The following is a 7,644-nucleotide window of genomic DNA, read 5'->3' as shown; positions in this document are numbered from 1 at the left end:
GGGACAGAGGTGTTTAGAGTCACCATAGCAGCAAACTCCCACAGGCACTTTTGCAAAAGGAAAATCCAAAGGATATGGAAACGGTCCTCAAACAGTTCCAGTGTTACCCGAGTAAACAAGCCACCTGACAGGTACAGCTGAATCACTTAATGGTAGAAGTCACCTCAGGGAAAATGAACTGCTGTGATCATCCCCTCAGCTTCAGGCAGATCCTGGGACTCCTGAAGAAACACCTGAAAAATGAGTGACCCAAGAAGGGGAATAGCCCATTATTGAGGGTAATTGAGCAGAGAATTACAAGGGCATTTTGGCAGACAAATACCACCCTGCTGTGATGCAGACATTCTTGACAAGCAGGCCAGCTTGCAGTGCCAGAATTATTTCTACCTCTTGTTTCGGAGAGACTCCTTTGCAGCTGAACCCTCCTGGAGACCATAAAATGCTCCCATTCCCATTTAGCAGCAGAATGAGGTACTGGGAAAAATGAGTTCTGTTCTGCACCATGTTATGGCACAGCACAGCCAGGTGTGTGCACTGCAGAGTGTGGACAGAGCCCTCATCACATGTCTCAGACCTTTGGAACAATAATTTAGTAGTTTGGTGCGGTTGCTGCTCATTCTTCATCTGCTGTGTCACATTCCCTTCACTGCTTAGGCTGCCCCAAGTTACAATATCTGATTCTCACAATTATGCACTTGGGTTTTTGTCTGCACTACCTCAGGGGCAATTGAGGTGTCTGTGACACCTGGAATGGATGTCACCCTAATGAAGGTGTAAGCCTCAATTGATAAATGGGCTTGTGTGCTGAAGCCATGTTTTCTTCACAATTAGTATATTTCAGGAGCTCTTTGTAGTAAGAATCATCATATTATTTCCCAAGGGATATGCTGATGGGTTTTCCAAGGCATTCAGTGTTGAGGGAAAAGTGGCAAAGTCATCTGAGCCTGTAATTCAGTTTGATCATGCTTCCACACAGAAGGTGGATGGCATTTCACTGTAGCTGACATGAATTTGCTGTCTTCCCTTCCTTGCTGACCTGCTGTTCTAATTCCTGCAGCCTTTATGGTGATCTTCATCTTCAAAATCTTTCCTAATAAGGGCTTTTTTGGATAACTGTTGGATTTTTTTTCAGAGATGACAGAAATAAATAGAAATTACTTGGCAGAAATATCTAGCCCTGAGATATTATCACTGCTTTCGCATTCCTCTGCAGAAACAAGTAGACCTGTGTTGCGGAATAAAGACTTTACAATTAGAAATTGTAAAGCAGGTATGTTTTATTCCAGCGGGGACACATAGGGGATATTTCCACCAAATATGTGTAGCTGGTCAAGACAAGGTCCAGGTTTAAATACACATTGATCCCACAAACCCACACCTCCCCACCCTCCCACTCCTCGCCTTCTCCCGCTTCATATTCTAATTAGCTGTCACACCTCCTGGTGGTGTGAGCTGGGGTCTTGGGAGGAAGGCCGACGTCTTCCCCAGGTGTCTGCTGGTTGACCTTCAGTTCTGGGCAGGTGCAGTGGAGGTCTGGCTATTTTTCAGGTCACTTTGTTCTTGCCAAAGATTAGGAGCCCGATTTCGCTGGATTCAGGTCATACCTTTCTGCTTTATTGATTTTTCACAATACCTAAGTCTTGCTTTACTGAATTTTCACAATATACATATTATCTTAATAGTTTTCACCTAGCAACTAAATTCTTATGTGCGCTGCTACCAGTTCTTCCTGCGTATCAAGTTATGTTCTATATGCTGTTACAAGTTGTTCTTTTGCAAAAACCATTACACAAACCATATATATTTCTGTTTCCCCTTCACCTGCTTCAGCCTATTATATGCTTCTAAAATTCTGAATTTTCATAGCCATATATGTTCCCCGTCCCAGATCCATCAGACACAGGTAGCATCGTCGTGTCTGTGCCATTTGAAAGGAGATAATGAAAAAATTCTCTGTGTGAGAGAAGAACCTACAAAATGCTGAGAAGAATCCTCTGACTCATGCTCAGCTTGAGCCACCCTCAGACTTTTCATGATGCAGACTCACAGAGAAAAGAAGCACTGATAATCTCCTTTCTTGAAGAGCCCAATCTGTGCATCATGTTTTCTTTCTCTAAGTATTGCCATTTTTTAACCACATTTGCCAAGAAAATGAAGTGGCTGCTTTCTTGTCCATCTCTGCACATTGGCCTGTCTGTCTTGTCTAAAGTGTCCCTGCCCGTGGCAGGAGGGTTGAAACAAGATGATCTTTAAGGTCCCCTCCAACCCAAACCATTCTATGATTTTATAATTCTGTCTTCCAGTTGTTGGAGATTTTTACAGCACACATAAGTGATTTGGGGTGTAAAGCTGGGAGGGGTATCATAGTATGGAGAAGTTCTAGGGATGCACATCACTGAGTAGAAGAGAATGGGCAGGGACCAGCACTGTTGCAGCAGTGGATGTTTACAGGATCTCTGATACAGATCTTTAGGTGATCAAGCTGTGAGGACACAAAGGGTCAGTGACCAAGCTGAACACCTCTGTTTCTGAAACCTCATTACAAAACTGTTTTCTGTAAATAACAACCTTTCTGGAAATTAATCCTTTCTGCATAATTGCACTTCACTGCTCCTGGGAGGCTGCATGGGTATAACTGCAATACCTCAAATGCACAGTCATTGTAGAGCCTACGTTGGTGGCCTTCGAAAGCAGAGACTCTTCTGATTAGTCCTGATTTACCATGCAAGGATTTTCCAGCAGGCATCAATTTCTGCAGCTCTGGGTGTGCCTGTGCTGTCCTATTCGCTATGTGAGACAAGTAAAGCCAATTTGTCAGCCTGGGAACTGCTCATCTTTGACCCTCTTTGTGTTCCCAGTACTCTGAGCTTTCAAGTGACAAGTCTGTCCAAGAAATGGCTACATAGACACTGTTTATATCTGCTGCAAAATTCCTTTAGCCATCACCTGGGATGCCCCTGCCTTCAACAGTATTTTTGGCACCCCTTTAAAGCTTGAAAAGGGAAAGGGGGATAAAGAACTGCAGTCCTACAATTCCCTATTCCATAAATAATCCCTCACATGCTGATGTATCTGTCCCTGCTAACCCACTTTGCAAATTACTTATTATAAAGAGAATCTCCACCTCTATCCTTAGGTTTTTTGGGCATCCAGGCTTTTCAGGCTGTGAAGAAGGAAAGGGCTTTTCACAGCTGCAGTGGGACAACTCCTGGAACAGGAGGATTTGTGCAACACAGCTACAGATAAACAAGCCCGGAGAGCTGAGAAATTACGTTAAGCAAAGGTGAAGCCCTTTCATGAGGCAGCTTGTGAAAAAAATTCCCTTATGCCACCCTCTTTCCATCAGGATTGCATGTGTTATTCAACAAGGAGCTTTACATCTCTTCTGCTGCTTCCATATGGTCTGTAGGATTTGGAAGAAGTAGCCCTGCAGATGTGTGGCAAAAGGTGAGTCCGTTTGGCACCATCTTCCACAAGGGCTGTAGCTTTTTTTAAAATAAAGAGAACCTGGGATGGATTCAGATACGGGAAAGAGGGCTGTCAAAGAAGAAAGCAACTGAATGTAAGGATATCTTTTAGCCTGGTTACAACAGGTTCAAGTTACCACTCTGTTAAATACCTATTTGGGTATCAGCCTTCAGACATTTTTAAACCAAATTTCTTTTTAAGTTGATTTTTTTGTTAAAATTTGTCCTAAAAGAACAGAGGTGTTAAATAACCTCATCAGAATGCAAATATTGTGAAGATTGCTTCAACTGGCTCTATATAACAGGATTCTGCTACTTCCTGCACCACAACACGGAGTTGCTGAGCTGGGGAGGCGTGGGGTGGAAGTTGGCTGTGAGTCAGGGACGTGTGTGCTGCCTGCAAAGGATTTCAGCAGTGGAACAATCAGGGCTGTTTTGAGAGTACTGGGCATAGCATTTTTCTTCTTCATCATCTCCTGAGTTTGTTGCACGTCATCATAATCCCCAGAGAGAAAACTCAGTGAAACTTCACTGCTTTCCTCTCCCGTCTGTCTCTGTCTGTTGCCTGAGGCAGATACTCAGAGGTGCCACTGCATCCTGTGGTTCTGACTCTCCTCTTTCTTTTCACACTTGGCTCCTGTACGAGCATTTAGTTTTCTAAAGGAAGCAGATTTTATCTTCCTCCCTCTTCTCAGGTCATCTATAATTTTAAAGTCTTCCTTGGCATGCTGCTCACTGCCAATCTGTGTTATCTTCCTGCTCCTGCACATCTCTCCCACACTCCTCAGCAGTGCCATGCAAACACCACCACATCCTGTTCCACCCAAGAGACCATGCAATTCCAATCCTTGTCACACAGCTACACCACTTTTCCCTGTAATTCCGGGACGGTTGCACATTCCAGCAGTGTCTCAGTTGCATCCTCCAATATCACACTCTTCCCCATGTGAGGAAGGGATTTTCTGCCTAAAAGTGGAGAACAAGCCATAGTGAAAATTTCTCATGTGGGCAGCTCTGCAAGATGCAGATTCCCTTGCCTTTTCCCCTCCCCACTTCATGATTAATTCTGTTTTGGGTTCATCTCCCAGAGGGGTCAAAGTCTCTCAGGTTTGACATCCGTATGCTGTCCTAACCTTCAAATACTCAATTTGAATTACTGTATCCCTCAGCCCTGGCTCTCCCCAAAAACAGTCTAGGGCCTCTCTGGAGCAGACAGTATAAAAAATGTCAGCATTTGATTGGAGAACTGAAATAAGAAATCATAAATATACTTGCAGTCTAAATCAGGACTGTCAACAACATGACCTGGGATTCAAGCAATCTGTACACAATTTGATCTCTTTAAACCCTGTCCCTGAGAATCAGATCAGAGGTAACTCTCCTTCTCTGTTGTTCATCTGTTCTTCCAATGCTTGCCCCAGAAAAATAATATAAATGGCTTTTCTACATTTTCCCTGCAAGTTAATAGGAATAAACTACCATGTCCTCCAAAATCCACAGATCTGGCATAAGTTTTGTAGTGGATTATGCAATTGGGCAAATTGGAGATGACGGACAAGGCCCTTCCTGGCAGAATTGGTCTGAAACCTGCTGAGGGTTTTTGTTTTTATGTCATTACCCTGAAAGGTCTCAGGCAGCACAAGAGATGATGCACTTTTCTCCTCTGACTCACTCCCACCAAGGTACAGCACATGGAACAGAGGCATTTTTCTTATTCTACTCTTTCAGATTGCTTATCACAGGAGCCCTTTCCATGTGCCACAACAGCTTCCTCTGATAAGCTGTGGCATTATGACTTAGCTACTTTCCAACAAATTTGTCCACAATCCCACCACAATCAGGGTTCATTTCAGAATCTGCAATGGCAAGACAAGTTCGTCAAAAGAGCCCCTTTCCCTTGGCGAGGGGAACCAACATTTCACCCACCCTGAGGGGTACTGGGTAGGAGGTAAAAATTTGGCCACCTTGTTTTGGTTCTGTTGTACAAAACAGCTGTTAAAATGTTTAAAGATGTATATGAGATGGCTTAGTACGGTTTCACTCAGGCAAGGTGCCAGGGCATGTTGTGCAAAGTGTTGATCTTTCCTACATTTTAAATTGAATATATAGAACAGTTGGGTTCCATCCCTCATTCCTGGCAACAGGCCCAGCCTCGGGCACTTCCATATAAACTGGGCTTCTCATAACTGCCCAGGGTATCAGCAAGACTCAGAGACTGCAGAGATGATGATGATATTCTTCTCAGGAATCAAGGGAATGCTCTTCCTCTTGTTCTACCCATGCTTTTGTTCTGGCCAGTTTTCATCTCCAGTGTTGCATTTCCCCACCTTCCTGGATCCTTCCAGCATGTTCTACCTCTGCTGGGACCACAAGGAACAGGAGCTGATGGGGTTGAGCTGCACATCCACACAACTGGCTGGGTGGCATCTGGATTCAGCCCTCATGGAGAGCTGCCTGGATCTGACATTGTGTCAGGAGGTGCCTTCTGAAATGGCAGCATCTGTTTCTCTGTAAGGCAAACAGATTTCCTCTTCATCCCCCTTTGCCAAGGGTCATGCTCCAAGTACGTTGAAAAAAAGGTATATTGAAAAGCTAAGAGGATTGGGAATCCTCAGCCTGGAAAGGATGAGGGAATTGGGATTTTTCAGCCTGGAAGACAGAAGACTTTGGGGTCACATAATTATGGCCTTGCAGTGCCTGAGGGGAGCCCACAGGAAAGATGGAGAGAGACTCTTGACAAGGGCCTGGAGTGACAGGACAAGGGGCAATGGCTTCACACTGACAGAAAGGAGGTTTAGCTTGGATATTGGGAAGAAATTGTTCCCTGTGAGGGTGGTGAAGCCCTGACACACTTAAATCTGTCAGGCATAGGATAGGATACGATATCCTTGGGAATTCTTGTTTTTTTCCACTGTCAGGCAACCACTAAGGATAGAGGCCTGATGTTAAAGCACCTGGAGTTTCAAGAGGGAAAAATGCCACGAAGGCTGCTAAACAAAAACCAGGCTATTGGTTTGTTTTGCTTTAATTACAGAAGAGAAACAGGCAGCTTCATTTTATCCAGATACAGAGAGAAAGAGTTTATGCCAGGCAAGTGTTTGCCAGTTTGCAGTGGTTTTACTTTGTTCAGCTGTTTTCAGTTCCTCTTTCACATAACAGTAAAATAAATTTTGCACAAAATATATCGCAACATTGGTCTAAAAATGGGTGAACTTTGGAGGGAGTGAGGAAGCCAGCCTTCCTTATGGTCATCAGGTGGTTGCAAAATAACCACTTTTTAAATCTTCTTTGGATTGTGACCCAGACAGGGACCTTTTGGCTGTGAATCGCTGCAGAAGAAAATAGAAAAAAAACTTCTTATTTGTTTAATAAACCCAAAGCATTTAACTTCTCCTAAAAGCATATCCTGAAAGGAAAAATTGAAATGTTTGATTTCAAAAGTATTAAACATTCCATTATTTTCAGAAAACATGTTTAACGTTAACAATGATGTTTTCCTCCTTGGTAGTGGAAACTCTTTGTTTATATTAGAAAATAATTTTGGTCCCACCAAAAGTTACAGGTTTTTTCAAATCTTTTACAAATCAGAAAATATCTCCCAATTATTTTAGATCTGGATACAGTAAGCAAGCACATTAAATCCAGAAAAATCCACATTTGCTCAGCTGTCAAGCACATCCAATGAACCCAAGGAACAGATAGTTTGAGGGAAAGACATCCTAGTTACTGTAAGTGGAATTTAAGTGATGTTTTCAATTTAAAATCTTCCTTCTAAGCCTCTCTCTCGCATCCTTGGTTTTTATTTTAATTTTCCTTTTAACTACAACCAAAAAGTCATTATCAGAACATTGTCAAGGGGTGAAAACCAGCCCAAAAGGCTTGCTTTCACAAAGGAGGGTTATTCTTCCAAGTGTTTACTGCATCCCTCATTCTTAATGAATATTTCATTTTCAATATTTTATCTATTTCAGAGTATCTGATTTGCAGACTACTTATCTTTGAATTTGGATCTTGTAATGAAATCTTTACCAAATCTGTTTTCTTGGTGGGGTACAGTGACCCATTGGACTCAACTGACCACAGAAGATTCTTCATCTCTGACCTGAGGCTGCATAATATAAGTATTGGATAAGAGCCTGGTATGTTAAAAATCTCCCCTTCTGTCTTTCTTGGTCAT

This window comes from Chamaea fasciata, unplaced genomic scaffold (genome assembly GCF_029207755.1).
Source record: "Chamaea fasciata isolate MVZ Bird 193981 ecotype frontalis unplaced genomic scaffold, bChaFas1.0.hap1 SCAF_5, whole genome shotgun sequence".
NCBI lineage: Eukaryota > Metazoa > Chordata > Aves > Passeriformes > Sylviidae > Chamaea > Chamaea fasciata.
The sequence above is the reverse complement of the archived record's forward strand: the minus strand, read 5'-3'. Positions refer to the sequence as shown.